The sequence below is a fragment of the Salvia splendens genome, chromosome 15 (genome assembly GCF_004379255.2).
Source record: "Salvia splendens isolate huo1 chromosome 15, SspV2, whole genome shotgun sequence".
In the NCBI taxonomy this organism is placed as follows: Eukaryota; Viridiplantae; Streptophyta; class Magnoliopsida; order Lamiales; family Lamiaceae; genus Salvia; species Salvia splendens.
This window is the reverse complement of record NC_056046.1, coordinates 32953157-32971655: the sequence shown is the minus strand read 5'-3', so window position 1 is coordinate 32971655 and position 18499 is coordinate 32953157. Positions and strand designations below refer to the sequence as shown.

The following is an 18499-nucleotide window of genomic DNA, read 5'->3' as shown; positions in this document are numbered from 1 at the left end:
GCAGCCGGAGGAGCTTAACTTTGACAGGTTAGAGGTTTGGGTGACGAAGAAACTGTTGAAGGAGATGGGTGAGTTTGATGACCCGAGGAGAGCACAGACTTACAAGGAGCGAAGTGCTATTGGAAAGCTAGCCAAGTCTGGGAAGCGATATGATCCAGAGGCCCTTCGGGAGATTGAGTCGGAGGAAGAGTTCCTTTCGTATATAAGCGATATAGGGTTCGAATGGCTTTTGAACCACAGCACGGCAGAGGTGCCAACTGCTCTAGCCAGGGAATTCTTTTCCACTTTACGACTCAAGTCCACAGTGGATCTAGACGCTGAATCCATCACCTTCAGGCTATTCAATGTTGAGTATGAAATGAGCATTCGGGAGTGGTCGTTGAGAATGGGCCTCTTCACCCATGCTGAAGACGAGGAAGGCATATAGAATGAACGCATGGTCGGCCCACCGAAATACACTCTGGGATTCAAGCCGCAGACAGCGTGGGAGTTCATTACCCACAAGAGGGTGGGAACATTCAAGACAAGCCAATCCAAAGGGTTCCACATTTCCAACCGCCTCTTCCGATTTGCTCAAGTCTTCATCGGGTATAATTTGATGGGAACAGCAAGCTCTGCCCTCACCACCCCCGACCTCTACTTCACTTGGTGTATGGGGAAGAAGATCAAGGTTCACCTAAGCTTGCCACCAGATGACCGTAAACCCTTCTCGTCACATGTACACCTGCCATATCCTCGGTGCCTACCTCCAGCGTAATGTTGTGATGAAAATTGCCAAGTCTGCACCCGAGGTGATCATGTGTGAAGCTCCAGAGCTATTCAGCGTGGAGTACTTCTTTAACAAAGGTCTCCTGTACATGGATGGCTCGGATGTGTGCTTTTATGAAGTAGGGAAGACAGAGCCCGTGGTGAAGCGCGAGGTGGAAGGAGCAGAGGTGTTGACAAGTATGGATGGTGAAGAGCTGAGGAGAGAGATGCTAGAAGTTCGTAAAGAACTTACTGAAGTCCGTGGAGAGATACAAGCGCTGAAAGGAAGCATTGCTGACTGGGCAGAGAAATCGTCCCTGCAGAACGATCGGATGGCTAATGTGGTCAGAATAATGATGAAGATGGCTGACTGGCTTGAGAAAAAATTTCCCTTGACCCAGAAAAGGCTACCTCCTGGACCCAGCAGTATGACCAGGTAACCTGGTCAAGGAAGCTCATCCCTCCAGAAGCCCACTTCCACGTCCAAGCCTGTAGCGCCCCTGTCCGAGAGAAAGCCCATGTCTAAGCAACCCGAGATCGAGGAAGAGGAACCGTTGTCGCTGGTTAAGAAGAAAGTAAAGATGAACCGCCCCAACGTACCACCCAAGTCTGGCTCCCATGGGGGCCAGACTCAGAATTGATACCCCCCAATGACCAAGTAAATTTACATTTCAGTAATTTTTGTTTTATTTTGTCTTTTGTATATCTTGCATGTTTGTGTTTTTGAGTCTGTTAATGTGTGTTTTTGTGTTTAGTATGTTTTGTTATGTATACATGTGTTATCTCCCACTTAGCCCAATCCTTGGTCTAAGTGTGAGAAGTTTACGTTTATATGGCATGTTTGGTTTCTGTTAAGCAATAGTGTCTTCTCCCACTTAGCCCTGTACCCGGTCTAAGTGTGAGAAGTTTGTTTTGTACATATATGTTTCGTGTAGCATGTTTGTTTAATTCTGTGATTTGGTTTGTGTGCGCACCAACTACCATGTATACATGTGTTATCTCCCACTTAGCCCAATCCTTTTATCTCGGTTTTCGATTGTTCGACGGCCGCTTACGCTCCTAATTTCCACCGTTGGCTCCTCGTATATTCTTAATGATATCGAAATAAAATCCCCAAAATAATAAATGTGTGTAATTAAATTAATGCAACCACTTTCCCTCGAACTACATTTATTTCGGACTTATGTTATAATTATTCATTCGTTGAAATATTTCGGAATTAATTAGATAATTGGCTACTATTAATTATCGGCCCAAAGATTTAATTATTTCGTCACCTTATATCCCCAATTACAAATTAAACCCAACAATTAAAAGGAGCCCATCAATTTAATAATTCCACCCACTTCTAATTAATGAGGCCCAATTACCCAAGGCCCAAAGAAGAAAAACACACCCCCCCCACGTCAAACACTCTCCCTCCCTCTTCTCTCTTCTCTTCTCTCTAGCCCAAATCGGGAGTTCAAAAATCTTCGTCGCCATCGTCCGATTCGCCGTCACCTTCCACCGTTTCCGGCCGCTGCTCACCGGAATCGCGTCGCTGCTGCTCCATCGTCGCCGCTGCTCCGTCGTCACCATTGCTGCTCAGCCGGGGGATGCCGCTGCTGTCGCTGCCCGCCGTCGCGCCGCCACGAGAAGCTGCGACGCCAGCCCCGGCTTCGCCTCCGTCGTCGTCACTGCTCCAGCTGCCCCAGCTCGCCGCCGCTGTTGCCGGCTGATACCGCCGGGTCAGGCTGCTGCTGCCGCCGCTCTGTCGGTGGTCGTGCAGCCCTGCAACCACCCCGAAACAGTCCCGATTCCAACCCGAACAGCCCCGCACAACCCCGAAACCTCGATGATAAGTTCTTGATTTGAATTCATGAATTGAAGCTTGAATCTTTGATTTAGATTGTTCAAATTATCGTTTTGTTTCGTTTATTATTTTTTTCATGAGATGCACAGATATGGATTTGGAGGGGAATTGGGTGTAAGAAGGGTATACCTTCAATTTGCAGATTGTAACTGAACGAAGCCTGGACCCCTCCTTGCTTTAGTTCTCGGTTTCTGACAGGAAGAGTGAATGAGTTAATTCCCAAAGCATTGTAGAATAACGGGAGGGGGAAATTCTGTGTGTTGTGTTACCTTGAATTTGATTGAGAAGAATAGCTTGGTTTTCTTTGTTGCAGCGAACGAGCAGAGTAGGAAATAACTGAGTTAGGGGATTTAAAATACATGGAGGGGTGGTTAAAGATATGGAGAGATTTTGGGGGTGAGGGGAACGTTTTTTTCGTGTATTGAGGAGGGAAGTTTTCTTGATTTCTATATTTTTTTTTTATTTTTGATTTAATTGTATTTATTTGGTATTTTATTTGTAGATTACGGAGGATGAAGATATCTGGAGAATCTTTAATTAAATTAGTTTACTTCACGGTCCATTGTATTTCCTTTGAATTATACAGTCCACAATTTATTTACCACGGACTGGACCTTTATATTATTTGTCCAATTATTCGATCCAGTACGCAAATTGAGTTCAATAAATATTCCTCACGGAAAGGAATTATTTATAATCGCATAATAATTTATTTCACAACTTCTAGTCCAACAACAATTAATTCACCAATTAATTTACCGACAATTAATTCACAGACTTCGCAAAATTAATAGCATTAAAACCAGTAATTTAGGGTTCACAAATTTGGGTTCAAAAAGTGGGGCGTTACATCCTACCACCCTTAACTGAAATTTCATCCCGAAATTTGCTACCCTCAAGTAAAGAGTTCTGGGTACAATTCCATCATTTTATCCTCATTCTCCCATGTGGCTTCTTCATGCCCATGATTTTCCCATAGTACTTTCACACAAGCAACAGGTTTATTCCTCACATTCTGGATCTTTCGGTCTAAAATGGATTGGGGTCTCTCCTCATAGCTCAAGTCTGGATTCAACACGACTTCCTCAAAACGGATCACATGTTTCGGGTCAAACACGTATTTTGTAACTGTGACACATGAAAAACGTTGTGCACGTTTCCCAAGTTTGGTGGTAGCGCCAACCGATATGCAACGGGGCCCACTCCTTCGAGAATTTCGTAAGGTCCGATAAATCACGGCTTCAATTTGCCCTTGACGCCGAATCGTGTTATCCATTTTGACGGAGATACCTTCAAGAAAACTTTATCGCCAGCTTGAAATTGTAAGTAGGTTCGTCGGACATCCGCGTATGATTTCTGTCTGTCTTGAGCTTCTTTTATCCTCTCACGAATTTGTCGAACAATTCCCACCATCTCATCAACTGCATCAGGTCCGAGTATTCTTCTCTCGCCAACTTCATCCCAGTAGAGCGGCGATCTACACTTTCTTCCAAATAATGCCTCATACGCCGCCATGTTTATCGTTGCTTGGAAGCTATTATTGTAGGCGAACTCGATCAGTGGTTGTGCTGCCTCCCAACTTCCTCCTCGGTCGAGTACCACAGCTCTTAGCATATCCTCGAGAGTTTGGATCGTTCTTTCGGATTGTCCATCGGTTTGCGGGTGAAAAGCTGTACTGAAATTCAATTTGGTTCCAAGCTCTTTCTGTAGACTCATCCAAAATCTTGAGGTAAATTTTGGGTCACGGTCGGACGTGATAGTCACTGGGACTCCATGCAATCGAACTATCTCCTTTATGTAGATTTGAGCCAGTTTGTTGGACCCATAACTTATGAGAATCGGTATAAAATGCGCACTTTTGGTAAGTCGATCTATAATTACCCAAATGGAGGTGTTCCCTCTCAGAGTCCTTGGCAATCCCGTCACAAAATCCATGGCGATGTGCTCCCATTTCCATTCAGGAATCTCTAGTGGTTGCAACTTCCCATACGGTCGTTGATGTAGAATCTTCACTTGCTGGCAGACTAGGCATCTTTCGACAAATGATGCTATGTCCCTCTTCATACCATTCCACCAAAAGGATTTCTTCAAATCTTGATACATTTTCGTACTTCCTGGGTGGGCAGTGTAAGGAGTTTCATGCGCTTCACTCATAACCTCATTTTTGAGCTCCTCGCTATCTGGCATGCATAATCTTCCTTCAAAAGTGAGGGCATTGTCGCCTTCTTCACTAAAATTCCCAGATTCGCCAGTTCGCACTTCTGTCCGAATTTCCTCCAAGTTCGCATCCATCCGTTGTGCTTCAATAATCCTCGACCTTAGATCAGGTTCAACGACTAAAGTGGCGATTCGGGCTTCCACTGTTTCAGGTGCCCTCACCACTTCCAAACGCATCTTGTTAAACTCGCGAATCAAGATTTCTTCTTTAGTGATTAAAGTAGCCAGCTCTGAATGATCTTTCCGGCTCAAAGCATCCGCCACAACATTTGTTTTGCCGGGGGTGGTAATTGATGCCTCAATCGTAGTCTTTCACCAATTCGAGCCATCTTCTTTGCCGCATATTCAAATCTTTCTGCTCAAAGAAATACTTCAGGCTTTCGTGGTCTGTAAAGATCTCACATCGAACTCCGTAGAGATGATGTCTCCAAATCTTTAAGGCGTGAACTACCGCTGCTAACTCCAAGTCGTGGGTTGGATAGTTTAACTCGTGTGGCTTCAATTGCCGGGATGCATAAGCAATCACCTTGTTGTTTTGCATCAATACACATCCAAGTCCCACCTTTGAAGCATCCGTGTACACTACGTAGTTCACTCCAGGCTCTGGCACAGCTAGGATCGGTGCACTAGTTAGCTTCTCCTTCAATAGTTGAAAACTTGTCTCGCACTCGGGGGTCCAATTGACTTTCACCCCCTTCTTGAGTATCCTGCCAAGCCTAGGAAACTCCGAATCTCATTGGGTGTTGTAGGTGCTTTCCACCGTTGTACCGCCTCAACCTTAGCAAGATCCACTCAAATTCCTTCTGCCGTCACGATATGACCAAGGAAATTTACTTCCTTAAGCCAAAATTCACACTTGCTGAATTTAGCATACAATTTCTCACTTCTCAACGTCTCCAAGGTAATTCGCAGGTGCTCTTCGTGTTCCTTCTCATTCCTCGAGTAAACGAGTATATCATCTATGAATACCAAAACGAATTTATCCAAGTATGGGTGGAATACTCGGTTCATCAAATCCATGAATACGGCAGGTGCATTCGTCAATCCAAATGGCATTACCACGAACTCATAGTGACCATATCTTGTGCGAAAAGCAGTCTTCGGTATGTCTTCTCGTCGAACTCTCAACTGATGGTATCAGGACCTTAAATCCATCTTTGAGAACACACCAGTTCCTCGAAGTTGATCAAATAGGTCATCTATTCTCGGCAGTGGATATTTGTTCTTCAGAGTCATCTTGTTCAATTCTCTGTAATCGATACACATTCTCAACGATCCATCTTTCTTCTTCACAAAAAGCACAGGCGCGCCCCATGGTGAAACACTCGGTCTAATGAAACCTAAATCCATTAGCTCTTGCAATTGTATCTTGAGTTCCTCTAACTCTTTAGGTGCCATTCGATATGGGGCCTTAGACACTGGTGCCGACCCTGGCTCTAGGTCGATCGTGAACTCCAATTGCCGATCTGGCGGTGGGCAGGTAAAGCTTCAGGAAAAACGTCTGCAAATTCTCGTACCACATCGACATCCTCCACTTTCCTTTCCTCCTTCTCATCTCCTTGTAGATAGACCAGATAGGCAGGACGCTCTTTTCTCTACATCGTAGTGGCTTGGAGTGCGGAGATGATAAACGTTTTTCTGTTCATCATGATCCCGTGATACACGATTGGATCCTTTCCCGGGGCTTGTAACGATATTTGCCTCTCCTTACATCGAATCGTGGCAAAATTTGTAGTCAACCATTCCATTCTAAAAATTACATCGACATCCTTCATGGCCATAACTTGTAAGTCGTGCGCGACTAGCTTATGTTCTCCCATAACAATTTCTATGTTCAAGCATGTTCGAGAAATCTCTATTACCCCTCCCACTGGTGAGGTCACCATCATTTTATGTTCAGATTCATTAACAGGCAAACTTAATGTGTCCACACATAGTTCTGATATGAAAGAATGCGATGTGCCCGTATCAAGCAATACAACAATGGGTGTATCGAGGAGTTTGCTCATATCTGCCAAGTTTCCGTTCTCATGACTCCCTTGTTCAGTCTTAGGTTGTTTAGAACTCAACGCATATGCTCTAGACTGGGAGGGAAGTCTTGGGCGGTGAAGTTTTTGTTGTCGCGGAGGTTGATAACGATTCGTCCTTGGTTCCGCCGGTGGTGCCCTCGACTGCTGACGGGGTCCTTGATGTTTAGCCTTGACCCCATCCCCGCATTCTTGCTCGGACACTCTCTAGAGAAGTGACCATTTCCCCCACAATTAAAGCACTTGGTAGTGTTCTGCATCATACACTCTCCAAAATGGTACCTGGAGCACACATTGCATTGTGTTGGTCTGGGTCGGAAGTCACCCCTCTGGTTAGAGAAATTTTGTCGGTCCCCATACTGTGGTCGGTTTTGGGTGGGCTGGTATCCCTTATTTTCATAGGGAGCCTTATTTTTCATCTCATTTTCTCTTCTCTCGAGAATAATGTGGTGGAGGCAGTGCCAGTGTAGTGTTTCACATCGCCCTCTCCTTGGGCATAGCTTCCTCAACATCGAGTGCGAGGGCTAACGCTTCCGCATATGTAAGTCTCCCATGACTAGCCAATGCCATCTTTATCTCATGCCTTAGACCTTCACGGAACTTATCGGCCAGCTTCTCGTCGGTGTCAACTTGTTCAGGTGCATACCGAGTCATATCGCAGAGCGCGCGATCATATTCCGTCACCGACATGCGTCCTTGGGTTAAGTTGTAAAACTCAGCGCCTTTACCTTTCGGTAACTTTTTGGGATATAATTGTTGTTTATTTCCGCCTTAATGTCCTCCCATGTCATTGTATCCACTTTCTTAGGGGCCAGGTCCCTTGCTTGGTCCCACCCAAAGTCGGCCGAATCCGTGAGTTGGTAGGTTACATAAATCAATTGCTTTTCCTCGGTGCACTTCAAGAATTCGAAGATGCTCTCCAATACGCGTATCCAAGTCTCGGCCTTTGCTGGCTCTCCTATCCCATCAAATATAGGAGGATTTCACTTTTGCAAAAACAATTCAATATGCCATTCTGGCTTAGGTGGAGGGGGTGATGGTGATGGTGCTTGCACGCGTTTCTCCTTTCGATTGTTTCACATTTTAGTTGATTCAATTTCGCCACTTGCTGGACGATTTCCTCTCGTCTACGACCTTCATTCGTATATCTCAATCTATCAGGGTACTCGTATTTTCATTCCATTACTATCGTACAACGATGATCTTATGCGACGACCTTAATACTCCGACTCTCAGTTGTTATCCGTATCTCCCTTGATCAACCACTTACATAAATTCTGAGCCGCAAAACGTGATCATTTGATGTACACGACTTCTCTCGACTTTTGTTTCTCAAGACCTAATGTCTGGTATGACGTAACGTTCGATTCTTTGGCTGCTTGCTACAACTAAGCATGGATGCAAAAATATTCGACTCCTGGTGTTGTTGGTGTACCATTTTGTATGTGTCTCTTGAAACTTATTCCTCATATGTGTTTGCAGAGATCGAGCCATTGTCTTTCTTGAGAGTCTTGTATCAAGAATTTAGAAATCTATTTAACAGTCTTACTTGGATCAGAATGGGTTTCAACATGAGGAGCACTATTGAAATTGCCCTTGATTTAAAATGGCTCCGAAAATGACTCAAGAGGAACAAGAATGAGTCACTACTTTCATTAAAAGGAAACAGTGATGCATCACTTGCAAATTGCAGGTAAACCAAAAGTTTTAAACGCACGAAAAGAATATCATTGTCAAGGAGCTTCATAGAAAGAAATTTATAAGAATCCAAGTAAGTACCGTCAATTAAATTCATCCATTCTAGCTACAAAGGTGGCACTCCGTCATTTCCCGAAGATAATAGAAGCGTTCTCGAAAACTCTAGATTCTAAGTCAAGACTCTTGGTGTCGTTACAACAATTAATTGTCCTTGAAGGTCATATCTTCATATTATTTTTGGCACACCCTAGCGGTCATTCTCATTAAAACATGGTAATAACCCTCCCGGCCTTAGCGTGTCATAAGTGTTGTCATATTTGTAACGCGTCGTCGCATTAACATGTTATGCCGGATTACATTTACTCTATTTGATTGCAGGCACAAATTCTCGTCGTTGTAAGGATACATCACCTAACATTTCTTCTTTCCTTGATCTCGTTAGAAACTTCCTTTCGTTTTGTTCTTATCATCCAGGGAAGACAATAGACAATTACAATAATCCGTCTAATTCGAAGTATATGTTTTCGTTTGTCCCATCACTCAGGAAAGTGATATTGTGGTCATCAATTTACAACTATGTTCAAGCACGTTCAGCCTAGCATTGTTCTTAGGCACTCTATGTTTTCCAGACATAGTTCATAGTCTCATACTTCAACACATATTCGATCGTTGCTTAATTCAAGCTTCATATGGGTTCTACGTTTGCAACAAGGTTCAAAATTCAACATTTCACTTTCATATTGATTCTATAGCATTTCATCAATCATGAACTATCACATAAAACGTCATTTATACATTGCGCAGTCAAACATGCTTATCCATATAAACCATTTGGCATTCCATAGTATTTCGTCCAGCATATATTAATATTTAAAATAGTAACTCAATCAATCCGTCGTCCATGGAATCACATTTCATAAATCATGCAATTCATGCCCATCTTTATACCACAATCACGTAATTGCAACTACACACGCGTCATAGTTTGCATTTCATACTTCCAAAATCATATGATTTCAACAAAATATGCATTAGAATTTTCGCCGTTCAAGTATTCAACATATATGTTCTTCAAATTAAATTCGCAGTTCAAACATGTAATAACAAGTCCCCGTCTCAAGCATGCGATTCATTTTCACACTTCAATATCCATCACATTCAACACCTTCAATAACATACTCCCATAGCGTCTCACGTCCCATAGTTTCTCGCGTCTCGTATGACCACAATATTTTCCAAAGCCATAGCGTTTACTTTAAAATTCCAATTGGCCCAGAATTGCCATTTTTGCAAGGAACCATTTTCCCATCGAATTTCAAAAATTTCAGTAATTCATTTCAAAAGTCGCCAAAGTATTCTTACCTCTTCTTTCGTGGTTGGGCGTGACGAGTTGTGGTGTTGAGCCTTCGACGTTTAACACTTTAGTCTATCGATACAAGGGTAGACTACAACTCAAAAAGACTCTTGGGTCCAGAGCGGAAAGAAACTGAGGCTTTGATACCAAACTGTCACGACCGGCCCTTAGGGTTAATAAATACGGGCGATCGTGATTAAAAGAATTAAATAGAAGACGAAAGGAATTAGGGTTTCAACACAAGTTGGACCAACAATTAATATCCAAATAAATAACCAAGAGTTTAATATTATCCAACCAGAAATTCAGAGTATCCATTACCCCAACAATTAATGTTGTCGGCCCAAATAAATCATAATTTAAGACACGTCATAGCGGAAATGACCAAGAGAAAGAGTGACGTCATGTGTGAAGACACAACGACACTCAAGGTTCAAAGACGTCAATAACATATTTAATTCACTTGCTCAACACCAACACATCCTCGTCGCCGCTCAACCTGCACATATGGAAAACACATGCAGGGCTGAGTACTATAAGAATACTCAATGGGCTCATGCTGAAAACATTTTCAATAAAGGTTGTCAATTTATCATGCCATACTTAAGTAACCGTCGGGGTTTAGCTTTAGAAAGGCCCGAGGCACTAAAATCATTTTCCCATAATAAAAGTCGACTGATCAGTCATTTTCCCATAGACGTTAGCCATATCTGCCAATACATGACTTGGAATGTGGCCACAAACCAAGCCACTAGACCGGCCAGCCCGTACGCTAGTACACGATCTACCATAGGTGTACACTAGTCCAAGTAGGGTTTGCGGCCCTACGAGGACCCGAATTCGATTTATATAACAATGGCACATAGCCATATCAGATAGGCACGTTAAAATCAAATCACGGCATGATAAATACAGTTTCATTTCCATCGATAAAATATTTAGGACATTGTCCTTATTTAAAAGAAAGCCCACCTCGAGTGCTTAGTTTGAAATTACGTTCTTTCCCTTGTGATCACGATTCCCTTGCGATGATTCACCTTTAACAATTTATATAATAGATAAATCAACACATTGCTTCAAGAAAATAACCAAAAATGCATGCATCCTAAGCAAAGTCTTTTATCTCGGTTTTCGATTGTTCGACGGCCGCTTACGCTCCTAATTTCCACCGTTGGCTCCTCGTATATTCTTAATGATATCGAAATAAATCTTCAAAATAATAAAAGTGTGTAATTAAATTAATGCAACCACTTTCCCTCGAACTACATTTATTTCGGACTTATGTTATAATTATTCATTCGTTGAAATATTCCGGAATTAATTAGATAATTGGCTACTATTAATTATCGGCCCAAAGATTTAATTATTTCATCACCTTATATCCCCAATTACAAATTAAACCCAACAATTAAAAGGAGCCCATCAATTTAATAATTTCACCCACTTCTAATTAATGAGGCCCAATTACCCAAGGCCCAAAGAAGAAAAACACACCCCCCCCCCACGTCAAACACTCTCCCTCCCTCTTCTCTCTTCTCTTCTCTCTCGCCCAAATTGGGAGTTCAAAAATCTCCGTCGTCGTCGTCCGATTCGCCGTCGCCTTCCACCGTTGCCGGCCGCTGCTCACCGGAATCGCGTCGCTGCTGCTCCATCGTCGCCGCTGCTCCGTCGTCGCCGTTGCTGCTCAGCCGGGGGATGCCGCTGCTGTCGCTGCCCGCCGTCGCGCCGCCGCGAGAAGCTGCGACGCCAGCCCCGGCTTCGCCTCCGTCGTCGTCGCTGCTCCAGCTGCCCCAGCTCGCCGCCGTTGTTGCCTGCTGATACCGCCGGGTCAGGCTGCTGCTGCCGCCGCTCCGTCGGTGGTCGTGCAGCCCTGCAACCACCCCGAAACAGTCCCGATTCCAACCCGAACAGCCCCGCACAACCCCGAAACCTCGATGATAAGTTCTTGATTTGAATTCATGAATTGAAACTTGAATCTTTGATTTAGATTGTTCAAATTATCGTTTTGTTTCGTTTATTATTTTTTTCATGAGATGCACAGATATGGATTTGGAGGGGAATTGGGTGGAAGAAGGGTATACCTTCAATTTGCAGATTGTAACTGAACGAAGCCGGGACCCCCCTTGCTTTAGTTCTCGGTTTCTGACAGGAAGAGTGAATGAGTTAATTCCCAAAGCATTGTAGAATAACGGGAGGGGGAAATTCTGTGTGTTGTGTTACCTTGAATTTGATTGAGAAGAATAGCTTGGTTTTCTTTGTTGCAGCGAACGAGCAGAGTAGGAAATAACTGAGTTAGGGGATTTAAAATACATGGAGGGGTGGTTTAAAGATATGGAGAGATTTTGGGGGTGAGGGGAACATTTTTTTCGTGTATTGAGGAGGGAGGTTTTCTTGATTTCTATATATATTTTTTTTGATTTAATTGTATTTATTTGGTATTTTATTTGTAGATTACGGAGGATGAAGATATCTGCAGAATCTTTAATTAAATTAGTTTACTTCATGGTCCATTGTATTTCCTTTGAATTATACAGTCCACAATTTATTTACCACGGACTGGACCTTTATATTATTTGTCCAATTATTCGATCCAGTACGCAAATTGAGTTCAATAAATATTCCTCACGAAAAGGAATTATTTATATGCGCATAATATTTTATTTCACAACTTCTAGTCCAACAACAATTAATTCACCAATTAATTTACCGACAATTAATTCACGGACTTCGCAAAATTAATAGCATTAAAACCAGTAATTTAGGGTTCACAAATTTTGGTTCAAAAAGTGGGGCGTTACATTAAGCTTGTGGGGACGGCTGCCTAAAAGTTGAAGATAGTTCATGCAAATATGTTGTTTTCTTTAAGTGTTTGTTTTTCTTTGTCGAGTCAGTTTATGTGTCTAGGTGTAGGAGTTTGTGTTTTGTACGTGTCTTTAGGGTCGGTCATAGAATAACCATGCATTGTAATTCACCTTATTTCTTCTTCTTGTATTATACTTGAGGACAAGTATGATTTAAGTGTGAGCAGTTTGATAAGACTAATTTCATGCATCGGTTATGGGGTTAAATTCAATGATTTCCAGGGTCTAACACATGTTTTAAGCCAGGTGTGTGGAGAAAATCGCCAGACCCAGGAGGGGAAGAAGATAATCGTCTGGCGAAGGAATTCAGCAGAAAAGGAATAAATTGCCAGACGGAGGAGATCACTAGACGGAGGGCAAAGTGGACAATTCAAAAGGAGATTCTAGAAGATCGACTCCTCATCTATAAATAGAGAGCACGCGACACACATGATATCATCACACGCATCACATTTGCTTTTAGCTCACTTTCCACACACTTCTCCACACACTCAATAGGCAATTCATGGGGGTTCATCGGGAGTTTTTGAGTTAGTTGCTGTGTAACACCATCCTCACGAAGGGCGAAGAAACAATTTACCGCTTTCTAGTTAATTTCTTTTGGAATTTCATCCGAGACTTCGCGATTCGAAGCTCGACCCTCTTACTTTTGTGAAGTTTAATTCTCGTGGTTATGAAAGTTTCATTTTCTGTTATGGCTATGTTTGATTCTGAGTTTGATGTCGATTTATGAGTTCGGAGTTGATTTACTCGTTTGGATGCTTTTCGCACTTGATCTGTTGGTTTGGAGTTGAATTGTGGTTTAATTTGTTGTCGATCGGAGTGAATTTGTTGAATCGGAGTTGACAGAGTTGGGATTGATCGTTGTTGGGTTCAGATTGCTTGGATCCGGAGTGGATTAAGCGATCGACGTATGAATCTGGAGCAGAGTTGTTGAATTATGCATGGTTGCTGATGTTTGGTTTCTGTTTTTCTGTTGCTTCGTCTAGTAGATGTAGATCTGTTCAATTTCCGGTTAATCGCTATTTCCGACGTTCGAATCATCATGCTCTGTTTTGATCTGAGTTTATGCTCTGTTTTCTCCATGTTTATGCCTGAATCGTTTGAAGATATGAAGGTCCTTGTTGGTTAAATTTCAGAGTTAGTTATCTGCAGCTTTTATCCGTACCTTGTTGTTTTGGGAAAATGGTCCCTACTGCGTGTTTGATCTCTGTTTCGCTAGTTTAAGCAGTCTGTTTGCTAGGTCGAGGAATTTTCATACTGTTTTCATGAGTCGTTTGAGAAGCTATGTTTCCTAGGTCTAGCTGGTATGTAAATTTCGTTTCCAGTCTAGTAGTTAAATTCAAAATCCAAAGTTGCGTGGCAGCAGCCAAAACCTTTTCCAAAACTCTCTAAATGCATCCAAGCGCATCCGTCTTCGTGGGATCGATCCCTACTTCCCTGTACTAGCCAATAATATAGCGGGTTGAGGGTTTTGAAATGGGAAATTGTGTGTCCGACGACCCAGATTTTGAAAGTTCCTTGAGTTCCTAGACCCAGTGATCTAGCGAATCCTCTGGACCCGATAGGCTTGATATAACACAGTGAACACACTGCAAATCCCTGTCTTTCAGTGTGTTAAATGGATGGTGGAAAAAGTAAGAGAATAAAGTAAGATAGATGAAAAAATAAAGTAAAAATGAGAATTACTTTTTGCTAAAAATAGAAATGATTCAATTAACTTGGAATTTCCCAAAATAGAATAATGACTTATTAACATGGAATGGAGGAAGTATAAAGTTAATAAAGTATGATAAGAAAAGATAAAGAGTAATTTAAAAGAAGAAGAAAAAGAGAATCTACAGATAAATTAGAAGAGGAAAAGGAAAAAAATGAATATGAGAATAATTTTGATGGTCGATCTAAAATAAAAGAAATAGGATTATTTTGTGGGCGATGCATGTGTAACGTTTTTCATTTAGAACAATTGTGCATGGTTTCTCCTAAACGAATAAGACAGTTCAACCAAGGTTAACCATTCACACCACATATTATTAGATAGAACAATTGTGTGTGGTTGTGTACACACACAAAAATGAGTAAAAGTACTATTTCTTTTATTAGAATCGAGCAAACAAAAGAAATGAATGACTGCTACAAAATCAATACTGGGAAGTCTAGCCTAATCAGTTGCTAGGTTGCAAAATTAGCGCTAATTAGATTCGCCCCCCTCGTAGAATTCATGGTAATAATTCTTAAATTATAGTAGTAATAAATAGAGAAATAAAATAAATTTAGACACCACAAAAGATATTGTCTAATTACACATTTTTAGTCAATTATTGACGTTAATAAATGTTTCTACAGACATCAACTATACTATACAAAATGTCTTCAATCTTGGTCTCACAATTAAAATTAAATCATTTAAGTTTCCATAGTAACTAATTGCGTCTCAAACCTGTCCTATAAAGTATTTGTTTCATTCTAAGTTGAGTATTTTTCATTCGGCACAAAATTTTTCGTAGTTTTGCATTGTGAGTTTAAGTGGAGAGAGTTATGTTTTTATATGAAAAAATTGTATCATTTATAGTTAGACATTTTAAAAAATTGCTAGAATGACTCATTGATGAGGCATTTGGTTTATGACATTTTGTTTTGCTAATCTTTAAAATTCGACCAATTTCATCTAGAATGGCAATGACTACGATGAGAATTTTCTAAGCCTTGTACCTATGTTGCCATGTCAACTTAAATTTGGATTGATATATAAATATGAATTCGTTAGAAATGCTAATTTGCATTATGGAAGGTGCATACTATACGAAAAAAAATCAGCTAATATAGTAGTATGTTCCAATTAACTTTATTTTTACAAATTTATTAAAGAGTTGAAACCTTCTACATTGGCATGACAAAATTATTTTTCCAATAATTAACGTAGTCTTACTAAACTTTCAACTTTCCAGCACACAGCTGATAAGTACATGAGATGATAAAATACAAGTTAATATGAAAAGACAACAATTGATAACACACACTTATAAATATGATGCAATACATATATATGATCCTAATTTTGTATGAGTTAAAGGTAAATTTGTGAGTTCAAGCGCGGCAATGCATGAGCAATTAGAGGCTTAGCCAATGCCAAGTCATTTTCTGACTTAGCCAAGTCAATAGTATTCGTAGAAAGTGGGGGTTTCCATGCAAAACATTGAATAAGTCTAGCCAAAAGCATCGTGCTCAGGGTAGAACCAAGAACGACTCCAGGGCATCCTCGTCTTCCAGTACTAAACGACAACATGTGCAACTCCGGATCCGTAAGCACGACTACTGAGTCTTCATCATGAACGTGTCTCTCGGGCCTAAATCGGAGAGGCTCATCCCAAACCCTAGGGTTCCGCCCTAGGCCAGGACGACTAAGCAACACTTGGCTCCCCTTTGGGATAAAGTACCCACACACCACTGTATCTTTGCTTGAAACATGTGGGACACTGAAAGGTGCTAATGAATGTATCCGAAATGACTCTTTCAAACAAGTCATCACATAATTTAATTTAGGAAAATCAAATTCTTGAACAAGCCTATCTTTATCTACCACTCGATCCAATTCTTAGATGCCTTAGCAAGAATATCGATTTCTGCCAACGCCCACTCAACTGCATTTGATGGATTATCAACTATCTCAATCATTATTTCCTGTAAAATCAATCGTTCCTGATTATTATGCTTTTATAAAAACGGTTGAGTACACAATCTTTTAGATACTAAAAACTTACAACAATTAATGCTTTGATCTCTCAAATGGACAGAAGCGGCTCATTTCATGACTTCTTGAGGTTAATCAAAAGATCAAGAATATCATTTTCCTCACTCTTGAGGCCCTTCTCCCACATCTCTATTCTCTTTTCGATTTCCGGATCTTGATACCTTCTCACATTCTTAATCGCATTCGTTATCTTCTTTTTATGCCCATCCAAATCCAAAACCTCCAGCCACGGCAAAAAATCAGCAATGGCGAATCCATAGAGGCACGAAAGAATCGCGAACAATCCATCCACATGCTCTCTCTCTTCAACCCCCGCCCCCCCATCCGCCATTCCGGACCCAAAAAACCTCTCACCAAACACCATTTTTCTTATCATATTGCCGCAGTAATGGCGCGCCGCATCTCTAACATTCACACTTCCGTTGCTGTCCGGATTCTTGCACTGTTTGTACACATATCTGACGAGGTGATCGGCTTCCTCGCGTCTCTTCTCGTGTAGCCGTTGAAACACTGCATTTGATAGCACGCCCGACCTCATAACCCTCCTCATTTTAGCCCACTGGTCGCCCGAAGGTGACAGAGCCAGCGTCAGGTAGCCGTCGCTGGTGATCCGGGCTGATATAGCGTCGGGTTGGGAGTCAAATACGGCGTCCTGCTTCTTCAAGAACTCTCTGGAAAGTTCGGGAGAAGTGACAGCGATGACGTGGACTGTGCCGAGCTTGATGCAGGAGATTTCGGTGTTGAGGTCTTGCATGAGGTTGTGTATCCATCGGAATGCCGGCTTGTTCGACAGCATTTCCGAGAGGCTGCCGACGATCGGGTAGGCGGTGGTGCCCGGAGGAAGAGGCGGGGACGTGGGACTTTTCTCGGTGGATTTAAGTTTGTAGATGAGTAGTGAAATTAAGCACAATGCTAGTAGCAATGGTGGGAGATTGTTGGTGAGGCTTGTTTCAATTTTCATGGCTGTTTTTCTGAGTTTCAAAATGTTTGTAGCTTGAGTTGATACCTTGCATCTTGGCCTTGCCTTTTATAGAGGGAAGTTCCTCTACTAATCGAATTGAAAATACTATCTTCTGTGCATTGCACGAGTGTGATACCGGTATATATAAAAGCTAACACTATAAATTACCATCAAATACGGTCAACACGAAGGTCAAGGCATACTTAATTACTACAGGAGTTTTTGTTGGTAAGGAGCTCTACTATATATATTAGCATTGTCAACGAAAAATAGTCTCATTTGTAAGCGAAACAAGTTTTAAAGCGTATTGTTAATATAACAAAGAGAGAGAAACAAAGGATAACTGTAAATTACAAGAGGGAAGGAAAAAGAAAAAAGAGTGAAAAGTTTCCATTAATACAAATGACATCGAATATAAAAAGAAATAAATATTCGTAAAAATACAAAAAATATGCGCATAGAAATTGAAAAGAAAAAAAAAATTTAACATGTGGTTTAAATTCACTAAGAAAACAAAACTTGAGTTTGCATGGATCATTTGTAAAGAAAATTGAAATAATACTTTATAAATTACTTCTCCGTCCGTCATTAGGAGTCTCATTTCTTGGAGGCACATGTTTTACGGAAAATGTTAAGAAAAAAGTGGGTGGAAAAAAGTTAGGGGAATATAAGTCTCATTTGTATATATTAGTTTTAATTGAAATGTTGGTGGAATAAGTTGGTAGAATGTGGGACCCTGTTATCATTTATAGTAAAAATGAACCGAGGTGGAGGGAAACGAGAAGCAGTGTATAACTCGATCTACGATCGAGTACGAGCTCAAAGAGGAAGCTGCAACGAATGTTGAAATCGCTTCCATTAAACCATTCACTGGCCTCATGCTACTCTGTGCTAAGTATTTGCTCCGCAACAATGACAATTGATCAACTATAGCCGCAACAATGACAATTGATCTACTATTAACTTGGGAATGCGTGTTTTACTTTCATGTTTACTAAAATAAATTTCTATCCTCCTACTATATATCTCTG

At 41.4% G+C, this 18499-nt stretch overlaps 1 pseudogene; it reads right to left on the bottom strand.

The window, feature by feature from the left end:
- Positions 1 to 15823: 15823 nt before the first annotated feature.
- On the bottom strand, positions 15824 to 17468 carry LOC121766428 (annotated as a pseudogene).
- Between the last annotated feature and the right edge of the window lie 1031 nt (positions 17469 to 18499).